Below are 10303 nucleotides of genomic sequence, written 5' to 3' on the forward strand. Positions count from 1 at the left end.
GTCATGGCTGAGAAGAAACAGTCCATGTGTGGCAGGCAGCAGGCAGCAGCACCGAGCCTTCCTTTCCCTTTTATCCCATCCAAGCCACAAGCCTATTGGATGGTGTCACTACCCCAGTGGGCCTTCCCATTGTTCACACCCAGCAAGATACTAAACCAACCAATAGACTAATTTAGTTATTACACATATTTAATCCATACTCACACACCCTAAATCCAGACACCTCCAAAATGCTTCACTTATGAGTACCTGAGGCTTTAGGGGTGATAACAATGTGTTAGTGCAAGTCCACTGATTGTGACAAATGTGCCACTTGTGGACACTGGTAAAGTGGAAAGTTATGGAAGGGAAGGAGGCATGAGTGATCTTCATACCTGCTTGTTAATTTTCCTGTGAACCTAAAACTGCTCTAAAATAAGTAAGACCTTAAAACATTTTTTAAGAGAAAAAAGAAAAAATCAAAGCTTGAAGAATCTGAGCAAAATGCCCTAGAGTCTAATGCAGCTAGACTTTTTAAAATTTTGTTTTGCCATATTCTTTTTGTTTAGTTTGAGATTTTGTTTTTGTTTTTGTTTTTGTTTTGAGACAGGGTCTCCTATATAGTTTAGGCTGGCCTTGAACTCACTATGTAGCACTGGCCAGCCTTGAGCTTGGAGGGTTCCACTTGTCTCTGTTTCCCAAGTGCTAAGATTATAGGTATGCACTACCATGGCCAGGTATAGTTCTTGCCATATCCTTAACTAGGAAATTCTCTTAAGGAAAATAATTTAAGGGAAAAAAATCAAATTTTATTTTTAAAATCTACATTTCTAGTTCTTGGTTCCTCATACAGTTGTACTGAAGTATCTGAGGAGACCTGGTTCCAAGATCCCTTATAGATACAAAAATTTTCTGATGCCCAAGTATCTTACATATAATGGCATACTATTTGCACGTAGCCTGTGCACACCCTCTGTATGCTTAGTCATTTCAACATTTCTTAAAATTCCTACTATAAATGTCATGGAAATAGTTATTATGCTAATACATTGTTTAGGGAATCATGACAAGAAAAAAAGGTCTGTACATATTTGGTACAGACACAATTTTTTCCTGAATATTTTTGAACTGAGGTTGGCTGGATTCACAGAAGCGGAACTTGCCAAGGTGGAGGATCATTTAATCGTCATTTCATGCAACTTCATTGAATTGTTTCAACTCCCTGAGACAGATGTGATAAACTCCATCCTACAGATAAAGAAAAAAGCTCAGAGAGGCCATGCAGCTTATCCAAAATCAACATGATGGAGGCAAGAAGATTCTCAAGTATCATGTAACCAATTCTGATTGAAAAGCGAAGAAGGTTCCGTGAGAAGCGAGGCAAGTATACAGGCTTTCTTTCTTTCTTTGTTTCTTAATCTTCCTATCTCGGCTTGCCCAGCGCTAGGATTACAACTGTGCACCACCACACCATTTCAGTGGTGGCTCAGCGCAGGGCCAGTACAGCATGCAGTACCGAAGGTCAAACCCGAGTCCTTGCGCTTGCCAGGCAGGCGTTTAGACTGCTGAGCTATCTCCCTGGCCTTACAGGTTGCTCTTGATGTGCTCAGGTATACATAACCCATGTGTAAAAACTGAAAATAGGCTACACAGCCTTGGATGAATAGGAGGCTGGACAGACCTTATTAAAAAAAAATAGTCTGGAAAAGTTAAACTAAGAAGGAGCCAGGGTGGTTTATAATGGTAATGGCAGAAGCCACCATGATAGGGCTAGGGAGATAGCTCAGTAGCATAAGCACCTGCCTGGCAAGTACAAGGTGCTGAGTTCAGTCCTCAGTGCTGCAAAACAAACAAACAAACAAACAAACAAACAAACAATAAGCCACCATGATGTTCTATTAGCTTCGATTTTATTTCTGTCTCCTTGTAGGCATATATACCCCAAAAGGTCTTTTCCCGCAAAGTGTAGATCAAGGCTCAGGCAAGAGGAAACTAAAGTCCAAGGAAACCATCAAAAGAGCTTAAATTTCCTGGCTCAGGGAGATTCATCCTCAAACACTAAAATAACTTGTGAATGTGGTTATGAACTGCTATTAATAACCACTGAGAAATGATGAAACATGTGCCAGAGAGATAGAAACCAGAATGAGGAGGCTCGTTATGGAACGTTATTAATGATCTCCAAAGCACAGTTTCTTTTCTCCCAAAGACAAGTTCTTGCTACACTTCCCAGACTGGCCTCAAACGCCTGGGCTCAAGTGATCCACCTACCTCAGCCTTCTGAATGCTGGAACCTCACACATACCACCGTACCTAAAAGCACTTGTGCAGGGTGATGTGTCCATGTGCGCTTCTGTTCATGGACAGAAAGGAAAGAAGATGGACATTTGCTTCCACACACACACTAAATAGCTCTGGAAGTGTACCAGGTTGCCTAGCATTGGTGCCCTGCACAGCTGGGTGAAGGGGCAGGAGCTAAACACCTTACTATAACCCTCTACATTCTGAACCACATGAATTGTATTACCTATTTGAAACACTTAATAAAAATTTTTAATGTTTACTTGCTAAAAGACAGAGAGTTTGTTGTCTGTGGTACTGTGGATGGAATTCAAGGCCTTGAACGTACTAGGCAAGCACTTTACCACTGAGCTACATCCCCAAATGAGAAGAGATTCTTAAAGGAATGGCTTATGAGGAGACTTCAGAGATAAGCCATGAAAATGCACCAACGAATAAAGGAAAACTTTCTCTGAGGTCCTTCCCACAGACTCATTTTGCAGTCCATGGACGGTAACAGCACAGTGATAGTTGTAACGGGCTAATTTGCTTAAGGTCACATCGCTAGGATGTGGTGAGAGAGCAAAGCTACGCCAGTGCCCCCCTTTTTCCTAGAGTCTATTTTTCCTAGAGCCCGAGTGTTCTGTCAAGTGTGCACAAGTTCCTTTAACTATGTACAAATCTTCTGTTCCTCTGACATCAAAATAACACTTAATTCCTAGTGTAATTTATACTTTGCTGATTTAATTTATTGAAAATCTCTTCGCTTAGTGCTCCACAATGAATTCTCACAGCATAAAATCAGCTCTTCTGGGCTATCACTTGTGACTAATCAAATAAGAAGATATCCCCCATCCAAGCAACAGGAATAAGTTATCAACACACACACTTCCATTCTGACCATTAGTACTGTAATTTACTTAGAGGAAGTACTTTCCATGGTATTAAAACTCATTTTTGAAGTAGAAAATCAATACAGAAAAAAAGACAATTCAGTGGCAAACTCAGTAATCCAAACTCTCAGCAACACAGAACACAATACTGAGAATCCACTGTGTGTCAGCAGCCAGGAAAAGCAGCATAAGAGATCTGATCATGTTTTCCATCGAGGAACTTGGACACTTCAGAAGGTCACAGCCAAGTTCAAGGGCTGGAACTTCAATATTCCATTAATTCAGTCAGTGGAAAGACCTCCAGCTTCCCTTCTCCCCAACATGATAATCAGGCAGAACCAGAGATGCAGAGCATTTTTCCTGGAACATAAAGCTTGTTCTATCCACCCTGGAATCCCCCACTCTCTCCCTCTTCTCTCCTCCCACGGTGAAGCCTGGGGCATTGGCACCAGGCCACATTGTTCCGACCATGAACCAGCTCCAGTGAAGGAACAATATTCATGATCACTCTCTTAGAAAAACTAATAAATTAATGGATACATTTAGAAAAAGAAGCAAATCCAATTGAAGGACTTTGGTCACAATGTTCTCACAGGACAGTCACATAGAAAAACATACTGCCTTCTATATTCTGTGATATAGTCATATTGAGTTTGAGGTTTTACAGTGACCCCTGGCATATTTATTCACAATACATCATCTACATTTCAGTTAGTAGACAGTAATTAGTTACTATCATAAACCATAACTGATCATATATCTTATCCCTGAAGCTTATTACTGTACTATTACTCTAGTATGCCTCCGAACCTCATTGTATTACTACTTTAGAACCTCTCCCAGCCCTTATTGTATTATTACTCCAGCTCATCAAATTTATTATAACGTCAGTGAGTATACCCCAGTCCTTACTCCAACACATGCCCCAAGATGCCTTGCTGTATTATACTCCAGTGCAGCATCAGCCTTTATCATATCATTGCCCCAGAACATCCCCTGGGGCTTACTAGATTACTACTCCAGGACACTCCCCAAGCCCTCACTGTATTATTACTTTAGCACATCCCACCACCTCTGTACTATTGCTTTATCCAATCCTCTCTTCTGCATAAATATCCTTTGGTTTAAGTAAACTGAAATCTAATAGCAATGCTATTTTTTATCTAACGCTATAGTAGGAGGATAATGTTTAATTGTTTTAAGAGTAGTAAAGAAAAAAACCATGGGCATAGTGGTGTATCTTGTAATCCCAGAACTTCAGGAGGCTGAGGTAGGAGGATCACAAGTTTGAGGCCAGCTTGGGCTACATAGCAAGTTCAAGGCCAGTCTGAACTACATATCAAGACCTTGTTTCAAAAAATAAAATAAAACAAATGAGAAAACAACATGTTGAATACTATAGAGTGTTCATTTATATTGTATTTATTTAACATAATTACTTGGTGGACTTTATCATATTGAATCTTTGTCCCTTTCAAATTTCCAAAGAGGACGTTTTTAAAAAATTTGGTACAGGGTCTCTCTTTGCAGCTTAGACTAGTAGTGATCCTCCTGTTTCAGCCTCCCCAGCACTGGGATTATAATCGTGTAACACCATGTCATTTTTGTAGCCGGGGTTCTGGGGCCAGCATGGCATGCGGTACCAGGGATCAAACACAGGTCCTTGCATTTGCCAGGTAGGCACTTAAACCTGCTTGCCAGGCAGGCACTTGGATTGTTAAGCTCTCTCCTCAATCCCCAAAGCAGAGTTTTTAAAAAGTTTCAGTACTACAAAAAATGTGTATTTCATTAATAACTGCCTTCTTTTCCTCTTGTCACCATGAATGAGGTTTTCTTCTTTCCCCTGGCTTCTAAGAAACTTAGAGCCAAACCAGCAGCTACCATGGTACGCATGACTCTCCAGTCTAGCTTGACATCTTATTTTTCCTCATTTACTGAATTAATTTTTTTTTTTTGTACCAGGGATTGAACTCATGACCTTGCACTTTCCAGGCAGGCATTTATGCTACTGAGCTACATCCCTGGCCCTTGGATTCTTTCCTACAGTAAGGAAGAGCATATGTAAAAAATGTTCAAGCCCACTAGCTTTTATTAACAAATGTTTCACAAATGTCCTCTCAATTACCTGTGTTTAATTAAAATGAAAGCTGCTAGATTTACTGGGTGTTCACAGGGCCCTTTGCCACACTGAAGCCCTGGGAAGACCAGAAGCAGAGGACCCCTGCAGGCCTGCAGACACCTGAGTGCACCACACACATCTGCCCTTGGTCCTTCCTCGTGCCAACATTTCTAGGGATGAGAAGGAACTTTGTCATGAATGCAGGCAAGAGGTCTGGCTTTCTGATAGTACAAACTGGAAGTATGTTTAAATGGGCTAGAAGTATATGATATTAAGAAAGCTTCCAATTGGGCTAAGAGTATATTTCAGTGGAACAGTGTGTGTCTAGAATGCATGAGGTCCTAGGTTCAATCCCCAGTACTAAAAAAAAGAAAGAAAAGAAAAGAAGAACACCCCTGAGCCCATCTTTCCTTCTCCAGGTCGAGGGCAGCGTGGTAGTTGAATATGGGCTGTGCAAGGAGGTCAGGGAAACATGAAGAGATGCAGGGTGGTAGCCTGAGGCTGGAGGGCAGGAAGTTGGGTGGACAGGGCAGGTAGGAGAGGGACTGTGACACTGACTACATTAGGCACCTAAGTAAATAAACTGAAACAGGAAACAAGAGCCATGCTTCTTATTCCCAAAGATGATGGTTTCAGAGAAAGAGGTTAAAGCTAGAAAGAACCTTAAAATGCTGAACTGAACTTGGAGAGTAACTTCAAAATATATATGTGCTATATTAACAGACTAGGAACTGGGGAGATAGCTCAGTGGTCTAATCACCTGCCTGGCAAGCACAAGGACCTAGGTTCAATCCCTGGCCCCACACTGTGCCAGCCACCAAAACCAGGCGTGGTGGCACATGCCTGTAATCCCAATGCTGGGGAAGCTGAGACAGGAGGATCACTGAGTCTGAGCTGTGCAGTAAGCCCCTGTACCAAATAATAAATAAAAAGGCTAACGTACACACACACACACACACACACACACACATATATATGATATATTATTATGTAATGTGTAAATATACCATATGATTATATATACTCTATAAATATACATATATGATGTATTATATATGTGTTTATACAGTAAAACTTAAAACAATCTTCTGCTATGAGTAACATCTGGGCCCCAAGGGAACATTTTACTTCTCTTTTTTTTCTCCTTGAAACAGCAGGGAGTATGCCAGGATGCTGTGAAGGTCTGTGAGTTGGACTGCTGCCCACTCTGGACTGCAGTCTCAATTGGACCTCAGTCTGAAAAGCTGGGAAACGATGTCCTCAGAAATAATAACAAGTGATTTTAAATTGGTTTCGGACAAGATAAATACAACAGATTCTTCTACTTGGCCGGAGGTGCTGAGCATCTATTAAGTCCATTTTCTTTCTAATTTTCTCATTGCAACCGGTGGTTCTAGAATGCTCATGAATCCCCTTGGAGCACCTGCAACAGCTGCCAGGGTGACTGAGGAAAATTTTGCAAACTAAGTGGTTGTTGTTACTCTCAAAGTTGTGTATATATGAATCTAACCATAACACGAGTCAAGGGTAATTTGAGAGAAAGATATCCTAACAAGATAAAGCCTAAACGATGGGCAAAATGCTCAGCACAACAAGGCAGGTAGGTTCTTCCTCTTTTTAATCACCATAATTCCTAAGTGGGAGATTCTATCAAGGAAGATAGCTAAAATGAAAGAAATACATTTTATTAAAATACTTACATTAAGGGCTGGGGAGATAGCTCAGTAGAATAAGCGCTTGCCTGGCAAGCCCAAGGGCCTGAGTTCAATCCCCAGTTCTACCAAAAAACCCAAAAAAAACCCAAAAATACCTATATTTCAGGTTCTATTCTAGGTAGTTTTTTGGGATTTTTTGCGGTACCGGGCATCAAACTCAGGACGTTGTGCTTGCCAGGCAGGCACTTATGCTACTGAGCTATGCCCTGACCCCTCCTCTGGGTAGTTATATATATCATTTTTGTTTAATTCTTACAACAGCATAACATGGCCAAGATTGGCTTCATTTTACAGACAATGAAATAATCTATATAAGAGCAGAAGTTAATGAAGTTGAGAACAAAAGCAATAAAGGTTAATAAGAGAAAATGCTAGTCCTTTAAAAGAAAAATTGATAAGCCTCTAGCAAGACTGATAAAAAAGAACATACAGGTTATCATTAGGGATGAAATGGGGGCTATCACTACAGACCCAATAGCCCCAAAAGGATTAAAGGGAATAATACAAATAACTCTATACATATAAAACTGGACAACTTGGAAGAAATGGGCTGATTGACAAGTACAACTCAGTATAAAATAGATAATATAAGCATCTCTGTTAGAGATAATAAAGATGTTCAATATCAGCCACCAGGGAAATACAAATTAAAATAATGACAATGAAATATCACTACATACCTATAGCAATGGCTAAAAAATATAACATAACAAAACCAAAAGAATAACAACACACAAATGTTGGCAAGAAGGTAAGGAAGTTCAGTCAAATACAGTTTGGTAGTTTCTTTTCTTTCTTTAAAAAATTTTATTATTACCTTTTGTAGCCCCAACTGGCCTTAAACTCACGGCAATCCTCTTGCCTCACCTAAGTAATAGGATTGCAGACATAATACTATGCCTGGCTTGGTAATGTCATTAAAAAAACTAAACACCAACTACCATATAATCCAGCAATCGTACCCCTAGGCATTTTCTTCACAGAAATTCTCCTACAAAATAAAATGTTCAGTAGAACAAAACAAACAAATTATATAAATGCAAAAAAAAAAAAAAGAAAAGGAAAAAACACAGATTCAATAAATGAATACTTAAGTAAACTGTGGCCCATTCATATCAATACTATTTGACACATTTAGCAACCTGCATGAATATGAGTGAAAAAAGCCAATTTGAAAAGCTTACATACTGTATAATTACATTTATAGAACATGTTTGAAACAACAGAATTATGGAATTGGAACATATTAAAGGAGGGTAGGAGAAGGGAAGTGGGTGCGACTGAAAGGGTGACATGAGGAATCCTTGCAGGGATTGTGTAAATACTATTGTTTTGCAAAATGTTGCTACTGACTGGGGGAGACTGGGTAAAGAAAACAAGGGTCTACTGTCTTCTTAATCACAACTGCACGTGAATCTACAATTACTGCCAAATGAAAAACATGAATGCTTAGCTAAATTAATAAACATATAGAATACATTTACATGGACATTAATTTACATTTTGAAGAAAATTATACACTTTGAGGGCCATTATTATGATAATTCTATTATTATTGATTTTTCTTTTCTTTTCTTTTTTTTTTTTTTTTTTAGCAAGGTCTTGATCTGTAGTTCAGCCAGGTCTTGAACTTACTTTGTTGATGAGGCTGACCTCAAACTTATGGTAATCCTGGGCCGGGGAGATAGCTCAGTAAAATAAGCACTTGCCTGGCAAGAGCAAGGGCCTGAGTTTAATCCCCGGTTCTGAAAAAAGATAAATAAAAAACAAATTTATGGTAATCCTTCTGCTTCAGCCTCCTAAGGGCTAGGATTACAGGCATGTGCCACCATGCCGGCTCTTGATCTTTAAGGAGGATTACAAATTACAAACTGACAGGCAAAAATAGAACTAAGAAGAAAAAAAAAAAGATTGACCATCCCAAATTCACCCACTATCAACAAAAACAGTGGAAATGAGCAAGAAAAGTATTTTCATTCCATCTCCAACAGGTCACCTGAAATCCCTGCAACTTGGTATCTTTTACTAGAATAGTTAATTACTGATTAGAAAAATGCTAATAAACAGGAAGCCCCTTTTATGTTCCTACCCAATGCCTTTGTTATGTTAGGCCAGCACTCATGAAGGAGAAAAATCTGTTCCTAACTACCTAAGCCCACAATCTGTTTTTCATAAAAACATAAAGATTGGTTCACAGAGATTTTATTTTATTTTATATTATTTTATGGTACTGAGAATAAAACTCAGGACCTTGTGCTTGCCAAGCAGATACTTGTGCCACTGAGCTATGCCCCGTTTCCAAGTATTTTTATCATACACTGCATTTTGTAAGAATGCAACTAGGCTGGCGAGGTAGCTCAGCAGTCTAAGCGCCTGCTTGGCAAGCACAGGGACTAGGGTTCGATCCCTAGGACTATATGCCGTGCTGGCCCCAACCCAGGCACGTTGAGCTGGCCACCAAGACCAAGCATGGTGGTGCTTGCCTGTAATCCCAGAGCTGGGGAGGCTGAAAACAGGAGGATTACTAGGAGTCCAAGCTTTGTAGCAAGACTCTGTACCAAAAAAAAAAAAAAAAAAAAAAAAAAAAAAAGAATGCAACTAACATTACCTCAAGGGAAGACAGTGCTTTGTTTATTTTGTTTAAAAGTTTACCCTGAGTTGAAAACATTTAACAACCACCAATGACAACAGTCTGAATTCACAACACCACACTCCAGTCATTCTCCTTCATGACATTTGTACTGACAGCCATCTCCACCCACACAAGCAGCATCTAACTACCTCCTAGTGGAGCCAGCTTCCTGCACTGACATGCTGAAACATGTGCCTTTATTTTTCTCCTATGTTTTGAGTAGAGCATCGCGCTGATTTTTTAAATCATGTATATGATTGATGAATATCGTTTTAGGATACTGATGACGCCTTCATTAGTAAAAGTCATCACGAAGGATAACTGGACCACCATTGAGACCTCTGCAAGGAATGCTCCAGAAAGCATTGCAGGACTCCTTTCTCCTTGACTGTGCTTCCCGAGAAGGCCAGGCATGGGAAGCAGCCGGAGCCAGCTGATAACAGGGACAATACAAGCCATGGCCAGCTACATCAAGGGCAATCACACAGCAAGGGTGGACTCGTCTCCCCTCAGGGCTCCCCTGAGGGAGCAACAATGCAAAACACAAAGAAAATAAAAGAAGAAAAGGAAATGTGTTGAAACTGTACTGCAGGCCTTAATACCTTCCCCACTTTCACCCTAATACAAAACATTTCCCCTTTTCCTTTAATTGGGCATAAAGATGTGGCCTGATACCCACACGCGC

General features: G+C 40.0%; 1 pseudogene; it reads right to left on the minus strand.

Moving 5' to 3' along the window:
* Positions 1–10303, minus strand: part of LOC101571041 — a 132731-nt pseudogene that overhangs the window by 8654 nt on the left and 113774 nt on the right.

Source organism: Octodon degus, unplaced genomic scaffold (assembly GCF_000260255.1).
Source record: "Octodon degus isolate 3935 unplaced genomic scaffold, OctDeg1.0 scaffold00266, whole genome shotgun sequence".
Classification (NCBI taxonomy): domain Eukaryota; kingdom Metazoa; phylum Chordata; class Mammalia; order Rodentia; family Octodontidae; genus Octodon; species Octodon degus.